The 11,518-nt window shown below is 38.2% G+C and overlaps 44 non-coding genes across 44 annotated transcripts; 21 read left to right on the top strand and 23 right to left on the bottom strand.

The window, feature by feature from the left end:
• The first annotated feature begins 48 nt into the window (after positions 1 to 48).
• On the top strand, positions 49 to 120 carry Trnag-ucc (transfer RNA glycine (anticodon UCC)). Its single transcript has one exon. It is a non-coding gene; the product is annotated as a tRNA-Gly (tRNA).
• Positions 121 to 291: 171 nt separating this feature from the next.
• On the bottom strand, positions 292 to 363 carry Trnah-gug (transfer RNA histidin (anticodon GUG)). The gene has a single exon. It is a non-coding gene; the product is annotated as a tRNA-His (tRNA).
• A 173-nt stretch (positions 364 to 536) lies between these two features.
• On the top strand, positions 537 to 608 carry Trnag-ucc (transfer RNA glycine (anticodon UCC)). Its single transcript has one exon. It is a non-coding gene; the product is annotated as a tRNA-Gly (tRNA).
• A 165-nt stretch (positions 609 to 773) lies between these two features.
• On the bottom strand, positions 774 to 845 carry Trnah-gug (transfer RNA histidin (anticodon GUG)). The gene has a single exon. It is a non-coding gene; the product is annotated as a tRNA-His (tRNA).
• A 6-nt stretch (positions 846 to 851) lies between these two features.
• Trnam-cau (transfer RNA methionine (anticodon CAU)) lies at positions 852 to 923 on the bottom strand. Its single transcript has one exon. It is a non-coding gene; the product is annotated as a tRNA-Met (tRNA).
• A 95-nt stretch (positions 924 to 1,018) lies between these two features.
• Positions 1,019 to 1,090, top strand: Trnag-ucc (transfer RNA glycine (anticodon UCC)). Its single transcript has one exon. It is a non-coding gene; the product is annotated as a tRNA-Gly (tRNA).
• A 176-nt stretch (positions 1,091 to 1,266) lies between these two features.
• Trnah-gug (transfer RNA histidin (anticodon GUG)) lies at positions 1,267 to 1,338 on the bottom strand. Its single transcript has one exon. It is a non-coding gene; the product is annotated as a tRNA-His (tRNA).
• Positions 1,339 to 1,344: 6 nt separating this feature from the next.
• On the bottom strand, positions 1,345 to 1,416 carry Trnav-cac (transfer RNA valine (anticodon CAC)). The gene has a single exon. It is a non-coding gene; the product is annotated as a tRNA-Val (tRNA).
• A 95-nt stretch (positions 1,417 to 1,511) lies between these two features.
• Positions 1,512 to 1,583, top strand: Trnag-ucc (transfer RNA glycine (anticodon UCC)). The gene has a single exon. It is a non-coding gene; the product is annotated as a tRNA-Gly (tRNA).
• Positions 1,584 to 1,827: 244 nt separating this feature from the next.
• Trnam-cau (transfer RNA methionine (anticodon CAU)) lies at positions 1,828 to 1,899 on the bottom strand. Its single transcript has one exon. It is a non-coding gene; the product is annotated as a tRNA-Met (tRNA).
• A 100-nt stretch (positions 1,900 to 1,999) lies between these two features.
• On the top strand, positions 2,000 to 2,071 carry Trnag-ucc (transfer RNA glycine (anticodon UCC)). The gene has a single exon. It is a non-coding gene; the product is annotated as a tRNA-Gly (tRNA).
• A 244-nt stretch (positions 2,072 to 2,315) lies between these two features.
• Positions 2,316 to 2,387, bottom strand: Trnav-cac (transfer RNA valine (anticodon CAC)). Its single transcript has one exon. It is a non-coding gene; the product is annotated as a tRNA-Val (tRNA).
• A 95-nt stretch (positions 2,388 to 2,482) lies between these two features.
• Trnag-ucc (transfer RNA glycine (anticodon UCC)) lies at positions 2,483 to 2,554 on the top strand. The gene has a single exon. It is a non-coding gene; the product is annotated as a tRNA-Gly (tRNA).
• A 244-nt stretch (positions 2,555 to 2,798) lies between these two features.
• Trnam-cau (transfer RNA methionine (anticodon CAU)) lies at positions 2,799 to 2,870 on the bottom strand. The gene has a single exon. It is a non-coding gene; the product is annotated as a tRNA-Met (tRNA).
• A 100-nt stretch (positions 2,871 to 2,970) lies between these two features.
• Trnag-ucc (transfer RNA glycine (anticodon UCC)) lies at positions 2,971 to 3,042 on the top strand. Its single transcript has one exon. It is a non-coding gene; the product is annotated as a tRNA-Gly (tRNA).
• Positions 3,043 to 3,286: 244 nt separating this feature from the next.
• Positions 3,287 to 3,358, bottom strand: Trnam-cau (transfer RNA methionine (anticodon CAU)). The gene has a single exon. It is a non-coding gene; the product is annotated as a tRNA-Met (tRNA).
• Positions 3,359 to 3,453: 95 nt separating this feature from the next.
• Trnag-ucc (transfer RNA glycine (anticodon UCC)) lies at positions 3,454 to 3,525 on the top strand. Its single transcript has one exon. It is a non-coding gene; the product is annotated as a tRNA-Gly (tRNA).
• A 311-nt stretch (positions 3,526 to 3,836) lies between these two features.
• On the top strand, positions 3,837 to 3,909 carry Trnar-ucg (transfer RNA arginine (anticodon UCG)). The gene has a single exon. It is a non-coding gene; the product is annotated as a tRNA-Arg (tRNA).
• A 165-nt stretch (positions 3,910 to 4,074) lies between these two features.
• Positions 4,075 to 4,146, bottom strand: Trnah-gug (transfer RNA histidin (anticodon GUG)). Its single transcript has one exon. It is a non-coding gene; the product is annotated as a tRNA-His (tRNA).
• Positions 4,147 to 4,361: 215 nt separating this feature from the next.
• On the top strand, positions 4,362 to 4,433 carry Trnag-ucc (transfer RNA glycine (anticodon UCC)). Its single transcript has one exon. It is a non-coding gene; the product is annotated as a tRNA-Gly (tRNA).
• A 311-nt stretch (positions 4,434 to 4,744) lies between these two features.
• Positions 4,745 to 4,817, top strand: Trnar-ucg (transfer RNA arginine (anticodon UCG)). Its single transcript has one exon. It is a non-coding gene; the product is annotated as a tRNA-Arg (tRNA).
• Positions 4,818 to 4,982: 165 nt separating this feature from the next.
• On the bottom strand, positions 4,983 to 5,054 carry Trnah-gug (transfer RNA histidin (anticodon GUG)). The gene has a single exon. It is a non-coding gene; the product is annotated as a tRNA-His (tRNA).
• A 175-nt stretch (positions 5,055 to 5,229) lies between these two features.
• On the top strand, positions 5,230 to 5,301 carry Trnag-ucc (transfer RNA glycine (anticodon UCC)). The gene has a single exon. It is a non-coding gene; the product is annotated as a tRNA-Gly (tRNA).
• A 664-nt stretch (positions 5,302 to 5,965) lies between these two features.
• On the bottom strand, positions 5,966 to 6,037 carry Trnah-gug (transfer RNA histidin (anticodon GUG)). The gene has a single exon. It is a non-coding gene; the product is annotated as a tRNA-His (tRNA).
• A 173-nt stretch (positions 6,038 to 6,210) lies between these two features.
• Trnag-ucc (transfer RNA glycine (anticodon UCC)) lies at positions 6,211 to 6,282 on the top strand. The gene has a single exon. It is a non-coding gene; the product is annotated as a tRNA-Gly (tRNA).
• Positions 6,283 to 6,457: 175 nt separating this feature from the next.
• Positions 6,458 to 6,529, bottom strand: Trnah-gug (transfer RNA histidin (anticodon GUG)). Its single transcript has one exon. It is a non-coding gene; the product is annotated as a tRNA-His (tRNA).
• Positions 6,530 to 6,535: 6 nt separating this feature from the next.
• Positions 6,536 to 6,607, bottom strand: Trnal-caa (transfer RNA leucine (anticodon CAA)). The gene has a single exon. It is a non-coding gene; the product is annotated as a tRNA-Leu (tRNA).
• A 333-nt stretch (positions 6,608 to 6,940) lies between these two features.
• On the bottom strand, positions 6,941 to 7,012 carry Trnah-gug (transfer RNA histidin (anticodon GUG)). Its single transcript has one exon. It is a non-coding gene; the product is annotated as a tRNA-His (tRNA).
• A 173-nt stretch (positions 7,013 to 7,185) lies between these two features.
• Positions 7,186 to 7,257, top strand: Trnag-ucc (transfer RNA glycine (anticodon UCC)). The gene has a single exon. It is a non-coding gene; the product is annotated as a tRNA-Gly (tRNA).
• Positions 7,258 to 7,432: 175 nt separating this feature from the next.
• Trnah-gug (transfer RNA histidin (anticodon GUG)) lies at positions 7,433 to 7,504 on the bottom strand. Its single transcript has one exon. It is a non-coding gene; the product is annotated as a tRNA-His (tRNA).
• A 6-nt stretch (positions 7,505 to 7,510) lies between these two features.
• Trnam-cau (transfer RNA methionine (anticodon CAU)) lies at positions 7,511 to 7,582 on the bottom strand. The gene has a single exon. It is a non-coding gene; the product is annotated as a tRNA-Met (tRNA).
• Positions 7,583 to 7,677: 95 nt separating this feature from the next.
• On the top strand, positions 7,678 to 7,749 carry Trnag-ucc (transfer RNA glycine (anticodon UCC)). The gene has a single exon. It is a non-coding gene; the product is annotated as a tRNA-Gly (tRNA).
• Positions 7,750 to 7,920: 171 nt separating this feature from the next.
• Trnah-gug (transfer RNA histidin (anticodon GUG)) lies at positions 7,921 to 7,992 on the bottom strand. Its single transcript has one exon. It is a non-coding gene; the product is annotated as a tRNA-His (tRNA).
• Positions 7,993 to 7,998: 6 nt separating this feature from the next.
• Positions 7,999 to 8,070, bottom strand: Trnam-cau (transfer RNA methionine (anticodon CAU)). Its single transcript has one exon. It is a non-coding gene; the product is annotated as a tRNA-Met (tRNA).
• Positions 8,071 to 8,165: 95 nt separating this feature from the next.
• Positions 8,166 to 8,237, top strand: Trnag-ucc (transfer RNA glycine (anticodon UCC)). Its single transcript has one exon. It is a non-coding gene; the product is annotated as a tRNA-Gly (tRNA).
• Positions 8,238 to 8,402: 165 nt separating this feature from the next.
• Trnah-gug (transfer RNA histidin (anticodon GUG)) lies at positions 8,403 to 8,474 on the bottom strand. Its single transcript has one exon. It is a non-coding gene; the product is annotated as a tRNA-His (tRNA).
• A 6-nt stretch (positions 8,475 to 8,480) lies between these two features.
• On the bottom strand, positions 8,481 to 8,552 carry Trnav-cac (transfer RNA valine (anticodon CAC)). The gene has a single exon. It is a non-coding gene; the product is annotated as a tRNA-Val (tRNA).
• Positions 8,553 to 8,647: 95 nt separating this feature from the next.
• On the top strand, positions 8,648 to 8,719 carry Trnag-ucc (transfer RNA glycine (anticodon UCC)). The gene has a single exon. It is a non-coding gene; the product is annotated as a tRNA-Gly (tRNA).
• Positions 8,720 to 8,963: 244 nt separating this feature from the next.
• Trnam-cau (transfer RNA methionine (anticodon CAU)) lies at positions 8,964 to 9,035 on the bottom strand. The gene has a single exon. It is a non-coding gene; the product is annotated as a tRNA-Met (tRNA).
• A 100-nt stretch (positions 9,036 to 9,135) lies between these two features.
• Positions 9,136 to 9,207, top strand: Trnag-ucc (transfer RNA glycine (anticodon UCC)). Its single transcript has one exon. It is a non-coding gene; the product is annotated as a tRNA-Gly (tRNA).
• Positions 9,208 to 9,618: 411 nt separating this feature from the next.
• On the top strand, positions 9,619 to 9,690 carry Trnag-ucc (transfer RNA glycine (anticodon UCC)). Its single transcript has one exon. It is a non-coding gene; the product is annotated as a tRNA-Gly (tRNA).
• A 311-nt stretch (positions 9,691 to 10,001) lies between these two features.
• Trnar-ucg (transfer RNA arginine (anticodon UCG)) lies at positions 10,002 to 10,074 on the top strand. The gene has a single exon. It is a non-coding gene; the product is annotated as a tRNA-Arg (tRNA).
• Positions 10,075 to 10,722: 648 nt separating this feature from the next.
• Trnah-gug (transfer RNA histidin (anticodon GUG)) lies at positions 10,723 to 10,794 on the bottom strand. Its single transcript has one exon. It is a non-coding gene; the product is annotated as a tRNA-His (tRNA).
• Positions 10,795 to 10,966: 172 nt separating this feature from the next.
• Trnag-ucc (transfer RNA glycine (anticodon UCC)) lies at positions 10,967 to 11,038 on the top strand. Its single transcript has one exon. It is a non-coding gene; the product is annotated as a tRNA-Gly (tRNA).
• Positions 11,039 to 11,518: the final 480 nt, after the last annotated feature.

Here is an 11,518-nt window from a genome sequence, read left to right as displayed (position 1 = left end):
TAAGAGGTAATTACTAATTGTTGGATTTTACAATCCGGTTCTAACGAAGCGTCGATGGTGTAACGGTTAGCATTGGTGCCTTCCAAGCACTAGTTCCGGGTTCGACTCCCGGTCGACGCAGATGTTTTGATTTTTTTATACTTTTGTTACTTCTTTAAAATATAGCTGTTTTCCATTTCTTATTAATATTTAAGTCGTGAAGGTTTTATTTTTTTTATTTAAATAACTTAAAGTCATTTTGAATTGTTCTAAAATATCTAGAACATTGTTTTGTGTTGAGTTCGGTACAAATGCTGTGACCAGGATTCGAACCTGGGTTGTCACGGCCACAACGTGAAGTACTAACCACTATACGATCACAGCTTTGCATAGCTGAGGATGGTTTCGATCCATCGACCTCTGGGTTATGGGCCCAGCACGCTTCCGCTGCGCCACTCTGCTCGCGCAACCCATAATTGTAATTTCGTGTATTGTTCGACTTTGTTATATAAGAGGTAATTACTAATTGTTGGATTTTACAATCCGTTTCTAACGAAGCGTCGATGGTGTAACGGTCAGCATTGGTGCCTTCCAAGCACTAGTTCCGGGTTCGACTCCCGGTCGACGCAGATGTTTTGATTTTTTATACTTTTGTTACTTCTTTAAAATATAGCTGTTTTCCATTTCTTATTAATATTTAAGTCGTGAAGGTTTTAATTTTTTTTATTTAAATAACTGAAGTCATTTTGAATTGTTCTAAAATATCAAGAACCTTGTTTTGTGTTCGGTAAAATTGCTGTGACCAGGATTCGAACCTGGGTTGTCACGGCCACAACGTGAAGTACTAACCACTATACGATCACAGCTTTGCTTAGCAGAGGATGGTTTCGATCCATCGACCTCTGGGTTATGGGCCCAGCACGCTTCCGCTGCGCCACTCTGCTTGCGCAACCCAAAATTGTAATTTTGTGTATTGTTCGACTTTGTTATATAAGAGGTAATTACTAATTGTTGGATTTTACAATCCGGTTCTAAAGAAGCGTCGATGGTGTAACGGTTAGCATTGGTGCCTTCCAAGCACTAGTTCCGGGTTCGACTCCCGGTCGACGCAGATTTTTTGATTTTTTTATACTTTTGTTAATTCATTAAAATATAGCTGTTTTCCATTTCTTATTAATATTTAAGTCGTAAAGGTTTTAATTTTTTTTATTTAAATAACTGAAGTCATTTTAAATTTTTCTAAAATAACAAGAACTTTGTTTTGTGTTGTGTTGTGTTCGGTAAAATTGCTGTGACCAGGATTCGAACCTGGGTTGTCACGGCCACAACGTGAAGTACTAACCACTATACGATCACAGCTTTGCTTAGCAGAGGATGGTTTCGATCCATCGACCTCTGGGTTGTGGGCCCAGCACGCTTCCGCTGCGCCACTCTGCTTGCGCAACCCAAAATTGTAATTTTGTGTATTGTTCGACTTTGTTATATAAGAGGTAATTACTAATTGTTGGATTTTACAATCCGTTTCTAACGAAGCGTCGATGGTGTAACGGTTAGCATTGGTGCCTTCCAAGCACTAGTTCCGGGTTCGACTCCCGGTCGACGCAGTTGTTTTGATTTTTTTATACTTTTGTTACTTCTTTAAAATATAGCTGTTTTCCATTTCTTATTAATATTTAAGTCGTGAAGGTTTTAATTTTTTTTATTTAAATAACTGAAGTCATTTTGAATTGTTCTAAAATATCAAGAACCTTGTTTTGTGTTCGGTAAAGTTGCTGTGACCAGGATTCGAACCTGGGTTGTCACGGCCACAACGTGAAGTACTAACCACTATACGATCGCAGCTTTGCTTAGCAGAGGATGGTTTCGATCCATCGACCTCTGGGTTATGGGCCCAGCACGCTTCCGCTGTGCCACTCTGCTTGCGCAACCCAAAATTGTAATTTTGTGTATTGTTAGAATCGAATTTGTTATATAAGAGGTAATTACTAATTGTTGGATTTTACAAACCGGTTCTAACGAAGCGTCGATGGTGTAACGGTTAGCATTGGTGCCTTCCAAGCTCTAGTTCCGGGTTCGACTCCCGGTCGACGCAGATTTTTTGATTTTTTTTATACTTTTGTAAATTCTTTAAAATATAGCTGTTTTCCACTTCTTATTAATATTTAAGTCGTGAAGATTTTAAAATTCTTTGTTTAAATAACTGAAATCATTTTGAACCTTTTTAAATATCAAGAACCTTGTTTTGTTTTCGGTAAAATTGCTGTGACCAGGATTCGAACCTGGGTTGTCACGGCCACAACGTGAAGTACTAACCACTCTACAATCACAGCTTTGCTTAGCAGAGGATGGTTTCGATCCATCGACCTCTGGGTTGTGGGCCCAGCACGCTTCCGCTGCGCCACTCTGCTTGCGCAACCCAAAATTGTAAATTTGTGTATTGTTCGACTTTGTTATATAAGAGGTAATTACTAATTGTTGGATTTTACAATCCGTTTCTAACGAAGCGTCGATGGTGTAACGGTTAGCATTGGTGCCTTCCAAGCACTAGTTCCGGGTTCGACTCCCGGTCGACGCAGTTGTTTTGATTTTTTTATACTTTTGTTACTTCTTTAAAATATAGCTGTTTTCCATTTCTTATTAATATTTAAGTCGTGAAGGTTTTAATTTTTTTTATTTAAATAACTGAAGTCATTTTGAATTGTTCTAAAATATCAAGAACCTTGTTTTGTGTTCGGTAAAGTTGCTGTGACCAGGATTCGAACCTGGGTTGTCACGGCCACAACGTGAAGTACTAACCACTATACGATCGCAGCTTTGCTTAGCAGAGGATGGTTTCGATCCATCGACCTCTGGGTTATGGGCCCAGCACGCTTCCGCTGTGCCACTCTGCTTGCGCAACCCAAAATTGTAATTTTGTGTATTGTTAGAATCGAATTTGTTATATAAGAGGTAATTACTAATTGTTGGATTTTACAAACCGGTTCTAACGAAGCGTCGATGGTGTAACGGTTAGCATTGGTGCCTTCCAAGCTCTAGTTCCGGGTTCGACTCCCGGTCGACGCAGATTTTTTGATTTTTTTTATACTTTTGTAAATTCTTTAAAATATAGCTGTTTTCCACTTCTTATTAATATTTAAGTCGTGAAGATTTTAAAATTCTTTGTTTAAATAACTGAAATCATTTTGAACCTTTTTAAATATCAAGAACCTTGTTTTGTTTTCGGTAAAATTGCTGTGACCAGGATTCGAACCTGGGTTGTCACGGCCACAACGTGAAGTACTAACCACTCTACAATCACAGCTTTGCTTAGCAGAGGATGGTTTCGATCCATCGACCTCTGGGTTATGGGCCCAGCACGCTTCCGCTGCGCCACTCTGCTTGCGCAACCCATAATTGTAATTTCGTGTATTGTTCGACTTTGTTATATAAGAGGTAATTATTAATTGTTGGATTTTACAATCCGGTTCTAACGAAGCGTCGGTGGTGTAACGGTTAGCATTGGTGCCTTCCAAGCACTAGTTCCGGGTTCGACTCCCGGTCGACGCAGATTTTTTGATTTTTTTATACTTTTGTTACTTCTTTAAAATATAGCTGTTTTCCACTTCTTATTAATATTTAAGTCGTGAAGATTTTTAAATTCTTTATTTAAATAACTGAAATCATTTTGAACCTTTCTAAAATATCAAGAACCTTGTTTTGTGTTCGGTAAAATTGCTGTGACCAGGATTCGAACCTGGGTTGTCACAAGAAATGTATATTTATATTTTTTAACAAAAAAAAACTAATACGTTACAAATATATTCAAATCCAACGAAATTTGGTTTTGATAGAAAGCGAACTTTAAATTACAGTACTATGGCCGCATGGCCCAATGGATAAGGCGTCTGACTTCGAATCAGAAGATTGAGGGTTCGAGTCCCTCTGTGGTCAGTTTCGTTTTCTTTAGAATTGTCCAATCAGAAGATTGAGTACTCGAGTCCCTCTGTGTTCAATATTGCTCTTCTTATTAATATTTAAGTCGTGAAGGTTTTAAATCCTTTTATTTAAATAACTGAAATCATTTTGAACTTTTCTAAAATATCAAGACCGTACAATTGCTGTGACCAGGATTCGAACCTGGGTTGTCACGGCCACAACGTAAAGTACTAACCACTATACGATCACAGCTTTGCATAGCAGAGGATGGTTTCGATTCATCGACCTCTGGGTTATGGGCCCAGCACGCTTCCGCTGCGCCACTCTGCTCGCGCAACCCAAAATTGTAATTTGGTGTATTGTTCGACTTTGTTATATATAAGAGGTAATTACTAATTGTTGTTGTCGACTTTGTTATATAAGAGGTAATTATTAATTGTTGGATTTTACAATCCGGTTCTAACGAAGCGTCGGTGGTGTAACGGTTAGCATTGGTGCCTTCCAAGCACTAGTTCCGGGTTCGACTCCCGGTCGACGCAGATTTTTTGATTTTTTTATACTTTTGTTACTTCTTTAAAATATAGCTGTTTTCCACTTCTTATTAATATTTAAGTCGTGAAGATTTTTAAATTCTTTATTTAAATAACTGAAATCATTTTGAACCTTTCTAAAATATCAAGAACCTTGTTTTGTGTTCGGTAAAATTGCTGTGACCAGGATTCGAACCTGGGTTGTCACAAGAAATGTATATTTATATTTTTTAACAAAAAAAAACTAATACGTTACAAATATATTCAAATCCAACGAAATTTGGTTTTGATAGAAAGCGAACTTTAAATTACAGTACTATGGCCGCATGGCCCAATGGATAAGGCGTCTGACTTCGAATCAGAAGATTGAGGGTTCGAGTCCCTCTGTGGTCAGTTTCGTTTTCTTTAGAATTGTCCAATCAGAAGATTGAGTACTCGAGTCCCTCTGTGTTCAATATTGCTCTTCTTATTAATATTTAAGTCGTGAAGGTTTTAAATCCTTTTATTTAAATAACTGAAATCATTTTGAACTTTTCTAAAATATCAAGACCGTACAATTGCTGTGACCAGGATTCGAACCTGGGTTGTCACGGCCACAACGTAAAGTACTAACCACTATACGATCACAGCTTTGCATAGCAGAGGATGGTTTCGATTCATCGACCTCTGGGTTATGGGCCCAGCACGCTTCCGCTGCGCCACTCTGCTCGCGCAACCCAAAATTGTAATTTGGTGTATTGTTCGACTTTGTTATATATAAGAGGTAATTACTAATTGTTGGATTTTACAATCCGGTTCTAACGAAGCGTCGATGGTGTAACGGTTTGCATTGGTGCCTTCCAAGCACTAGTTCCGGGTTCGACTCCCGGTCGACGCAGATTTTTTGATTTTTTTTATATTTTTGTTAATTCTTTAAAATATAGCTGTTTTCCATTTCTTATTAATATTTAAGTCGTAAAGGTTTTAAATTTTTTTATTTAAAAAACTGAAGTCATTTTAAATTTTTCTAAAATAACAAGAACTTTGTTTTGTGTTGTGTTGTGTTGTGTTCGGTAAAAAAGCTGTGACCGGGATTCGAACCTGGATTGTCACGGCCACAACGTGAAGTACTAACCACTATACGATCACAGCTTTGCATAGCAGAGGATGGTTCGATCCATCGAACTCTGGGTTTTGGGCCCAGCACGCTTCCGTTGCGCCACTCTGCTTGCACAACCCAAAATTGTAATTTGGTGTATTGTTCGACTTTGTTATATAAGAGGTAATTACTAATTGTTGCATTTTACAATCAGGTTCAAACGAAGCGTCGATGGTGTAACGGTTAGCAGTGTTGCCTTCCAAGCACCATTTCCGGGTTCGACCCCGGTCGGCGCAGATGTTTTGATTTTTTTATACTTTTGTTAGTTCTTTAAAATATAGCTGTTTTCCACTTCTTATTAATTTTTAAGTCGTGAAGGTTTTAATTTTTTTTTATTTAAATAACTGAAATCATTTTGAACTTTTCTAAAATATCAAGAACTTTGTTTTGTGTTCGGTACAATTGCTGTGACCAGGATTCGAACCTGGGTTGTCACGGCCACAACGTGAAGTACTAACCACTATACGATCACAGCTTTGCTTAGAAGAGGTTGGTTTCGATCCATCGACCTCTGGGTTATGGGCCCAGCACGCTTCCGTTGCGCCACTCTGCTTGCGCAACCCAAAATTGTAATTTTGTGTATTGTTCGACTTTGTTATATAAGAGGTAATTACTAATTGTTGGATTTTACAATCCGGTTCTAAAGAAGCGTCGATGGTGTAACGGTTAGCATTGGTGCCTTCCAAGCACTAGTTCCGGGTTCGACTCCCGGTCGACGCAGATTTTTTGATTTTTTTATACTTTTGTTAATTCATTAAAATATAGCTGTTTTCCATTTCTTATTAATATTTAAGTCGTAAAGGTTTTAATTTTTTTATTTAAATAACTGAAGTCATTTTAAATTTTTCTAAAATAACAAGAACTTTGTTTTGTGTTGTGTTGTGTTCGGTACAAATGCTGTGACCAGGATTCGAACCTGGGTTGTCACGGCCACAACGTGAAGTACTAACCACTATACGATCACAGCTTTGCATAGCAGAGGATGGTTTCGATCCATCGACCTCTGGGTTTTGGGCCCAGCACGCTTCCGTTGCGCCACTCTGCTTGCACAACCCAAAATTGTAATTTGGTGTATTGTTCGACTTTGTTATATAAGAGGTAATTACTAATTGTTGCATTTTACAATCAGGTTCAAACGAAGCGTCGATGGTGTAACGGTTAGCAGTGTTGCCTTCCAAGCACCATTTCCGGGTTCGACCCCGGTCGGCGCAGATGTTTTGATTTTTTTATACTTTTGTTAGTTCTTTAAAATATAGCTGTTTTCCACTTCTTATTAATTTTTAAGTCGTGAAGGTTTTAATTTTTTTTTATTTAAATAACTGAAATCATTTTGAACTTTTCTAAAATATCAAGAACTTTGTTTTGTGTTCGGTACAATTGCTGTGACCAGGATTCGAACCTGGGTTGTCACGGCCACAACGTGAAGTACTAACCACTATACGATCACAGCTTTGCTTAGAAGAGGTTGGTTTCGATCCATCGACCTCTGGGTTATGGGCCCAGCACGCTTCCGTTGCGCCACTCTGCTTGCGCAACCCAAAATTGTAATTTTGTGTATTGTTCGACTTTGTTATATAAGAGGTAATTACTAATTGTTGGATTTTACAATCCGGTTCTAAAGAAGCGTCGATGGTGTAACGGTTAGCATTGGTGCCTTCCAAGCACTAGTTCCGGGTTCGACTCCCGGTCGACGCAGATTTTTTGATTTTTTTATACTTTTGTTAATTCATTAAAATATAGCTGTTTTCCATTTCTTATTAATATTTAAGTCGTAAAGGTTTTAATTTTTTTATTTAAATAACTGAAGTCATTTTAAATTTTTCTAAAATAACAAGAACTTTGTTTTGTGTTGTGTTGTGTTCGGTACAAATGCTGTGACCAGGATTCGAACCTGGGTTGTCACGGCCACAACGTGAAGTACTAACCACTATACGATCACAGCTTTGCATAGCAGAGGATGGTTTCGATCCATCGACCTCTGGGTTATGGGCCCAGCACGCTTCCGCTGCGCCACTCTGCTTGCGCAACCCATAATTGTAATTTCGTGTATTGTTCGACTTTGTTATATAAGAGGTAATTACTAATTGTTGGATTTTACAATCCGGTTCTAACGAAGCGTCGATGGTGTAACGGTTAGCATTGGTGCCTTCCAAGCACTAGTTCCGGGTTCGACTCCCGGTCGACGCAGATGTTTTGATTTTTTTATACTTTTGTTACTTCTTTAAAATATAGCTGTTTTCCATTTCTTATTAATATTTAAGTCGTGAAGGTTTTATTTTTTTTATTTAAATAACTTAAAGTCATTTTGAATTGTTCTAAAATATCTAGAACATTGTTTTGTGTTGAGTTCGGTACAAATGCTGTGACCAGGATTCGAACCTGGGTTGTCACGGCCACAACGTGAAGTACTAACCACTATACGATCACAGCTTTGCATAGCAGAGGATGGTTTCGATCCATCGACCTCTGGGTTATGGGCCCAGCACGCTTCCGCTGCGCCACTCTGCTTGCGCAACCCATAATTGTAATTTCGTGTATTGTTCGACTTTGTTATATAAGAGGTAATTACTAATTGTTGGATTTTACAATCCGTTTCTAACGAAGCGTCGATGGTGTAACGGTTAGCATTGGTGCCTTCCAAGCACTAGTTCCGGGTTCGACTCCCGGTCGACGCAGATGTTTTGATTTTTTTATACTTTTGTTACTTCTTTAAAATATAGCTGTTTTCCATTTCTTATTAATATTTAAGTCGTGAAGGTTTTATTTTTTTTATTTAAATAACTGAAGTCATTTTGAATTGTTCTAAAATATCAAGAACCTTGTTTTGTGTTCGGTAAAATTGCTGTGACCAGGATTCGAACCTGGGTTGTCACGGCCACAACGTGAAGTACTAACCACTATACGATCACAGCTTTGCTTAGCAGAGGATGGTTTCGATCCATCGACCTCTGGGTTGTGGGCCCAGCACGCTTCCGCTGCGCCACTCTGCTTGCGCAACCCAAAATTGTAAATTTGTGTATTGTTCGACTTTGTTATATAAGAGGTAATTACTAATTGTTGGATTTTACAATCCGTTTCTAACGAAGCGTCGATGGTGTAACGGTTAGCATTGGTGCCTTCCAAGCACTAGTTCCGGGTTCGACTCCCGGTCGACGCAGTTGTTTTGATTTTTTTATACTTTTGTTACTTCTTTAAAATATAGCTGTTTTCCATTTCTTATTAATATTTAAGTCGTGAAGGTTTTAATTTTTTTTATTTAAATAACTGAAGTCATTTTGAATTGTTCTAAAATATCAAGAACCTTGTTTTGTGTTCGGTAAAGTTGCTGTGACCAGGATTCGAACCTGGGTTGTCACGGCCACAACGTGAAGTACTAACCACTATACGATCGCAGCTTTGCTTAGCAGAGGATGGTTTCGATCCATCGACCTCTGGGTTATGGGCCCAGCACGCTTCCGCTGTGCCACTCTGCTTGCGCAACCCAAAATTGTAATTTTGTGTATTGTTAGAATCGAATTTGTTATATAAGAGGTAATTACTAATTGTTGGATTTTACAAACCGGTTCTAACGAAGCGTCGATGGTGTAACGGTTAGCATTGGTGCCTTCCAAGCTCTAGTTCCGGGTTCGACTCCCGGTCGACGCAGATTTTTTGATTTTTTTTATACTTTTGTAAATTCTTTAAAATATAGCTGTTTTCCACTTCTTATTAATATTTAAGTCGTGAAGATTTTAAAATTCTTTGTTTAAATAACTGAAATCATTTTGAACCTTTTTAAATATCAAGAACCTTGTTTTGTTTTCGGTAAAATTGCTGTGACCAGGATTCGAACCTGGGTTGTCACGGCCACAACGTGAAGTACTAACCACTCTACAATCACAGCTTTGCTTAGCAGAGGATGGTTTCGATCCATCGACCTCTGGGTTATGGGCCCAGCAAGCTTCCGCTGCGCCACTCTGCTTCCGCAACCCAAAATTGTAATTTGGTGTATTGTTCGACTTTGTTATATAAGAGGTAATTATTAATTGTTGGATTTTACAATCCGGTTCTAACGAAGCGTCGGTGGTGTAACGGTTAGCATTGGTGCCTTCCAAGCACTAGTTCCGGGTTCGACTCCCGGTCGACGCAGATTTTTTGATTTTTTTATACTTTTGTTACTTCTTTAAAATATAGCTGTTTTCCACTTCTTATTAATATTTAAGTCGTGAAGATTTTTAAATTCTTTATTTAAATAACTGAAATCATTTTGAACCTTTCTAAAATATCAAGAACCTTGTTTTGTGTTCGGTAAAATTGCTGTGACCAGGATTCGAACCTGGGTTGTCACAAGAAATGTATATTTATATTTTTTAACAAAAAAAAACTAATACGTTACAAATATATTCAAATCCAACGAAATTTGGTTTTGATAGAAAGCGAACTTTAAATTACAGTACTATGGCCGCATGGCCCAATGGATAAGGCGTCTGACTTCGATTCAGAAGATTGAGGGTTCGAGTCCCTCTGTGGTCAGTTTCGTTTTCTTTAGAATTGTCCAATCAGAAGATTGAGTACTCGAGTCCCTCTGTGTTCAATATTGCTCTTCTTATTAATATTTAAGTCGTGAAGGTTTTAAATCCTTTTATTTAAATAACTGAAATCATTTTGAACTTTTCTAAAATATCAAGACCGTACAATTGCTGTGACCAGGATTCGAACCTGGGTTGTCACGGCCACAACGTAAAGTACTAATAACTATACGATCACAGCTTTGCATAGCAGAGAATGGTTTCGATCCATCGACCTCTGGGTTATGGGCCCAGCACGCTTCCGTTGCGCCACTCTGCTTGCACAACCCAAAATTGTAATTTGGTGTATTGTTCGACTTTGTTATATAAGAGGTAATTACTAATTGTTGCATTTTACAATCAGGTTCAAACGAAGCGTCGATGGTGTAACGGTTAGCAGTGTTGCCTTCCAAGCACCATTTCCGGGTTCGACCCCGGTCGGCGCAGATGTTTTGATTTTTTTATACTTTTGTTAGTTCTTTAAAATATAGCTGTTTTCCACTTCTTATTAATTTTTAAGTCGTGAAGGTTTTAATTTTTTTTTATTTAAATAACTGAAATCATTTTGAACTTTTCTAAAATATCAAGAACTTTGTTTTGTGTTCGGTACAATTGCTGTGACCAGGATTCGAACCTGGGTTGTCACGGCCACAACGTGAAGTACTAACCACTATACGATCACAGCTTTGCTTAGAAGAGGTTGGTTTCGATCCATCGACCTCTGGGTTATGGGCCCAGCACGCTTCCGCTGCGCCACTCTGCTTGCGCAACCCAAATTTGTTATTTGTGTATTGTTTTACTTTGTTATATAAGAGGTAATTACTAATTGTTGGATTTTACAATCAGGTTCAAACGAAGCGTCGATGGTGTAACGGTTAGCAGTGTTGCCTTCCAAGCACTAGTTCCGGGTTCGACTCCCGGTCGACGCAGATTTTTTGATTTTTTTATACTTTTGTTAGTTCTTTAAAATATAGCTGTTTTCCATTTCTTATTAATATTTAAGTCGTAAAGGTTTTAAATTTTTTTATTTAAATAACTGAAGTCATTTTGAATTTTTCTAAAATAACAAGATCTTTGTTTTGTGTTCGGTAGAAATGCTGTGACCAGGATTCGAACCTGTGTTGTCACGGCCACAACGTGAAGTACTAACCACTATACGATCACAGCTTTGCATAGCAGAGAATGGTTTCGATTCATCGACCTCTGGGTTATGGGCCCAGCACGCTTCCGCTGCGCCACTCTGCTTGCGCAAGACAAAATTGAAGAGTTGATGGTGTAACGGTTAGCATTGGTGCCTTCTAAGCACTATTTCCGGGTTCGACTCCCGATCGACGCAGATATTTAGATTTTTTTTACACATTTGTTAGTTCTTTAAAATATAGCTGTTTTCGAATTTTCATTATTACTAA

The sequence above is a fragment of the Ciona robusta genome, chromosome 9 (assembly GCF_009617815.1).
Source record: "Ciona robusta chromosome 9, ASM961781v2".
NCBI lineage: Eukaryota > Metazoa > Chordata > Ascidiacea > Phlebobranchia > Cionidae > Ciona > Ciona robusta.
Note: the sequence above shows the minus strand (reverse complement) of the source record. Positions and strands in the feature narration are given on the sequence as shown.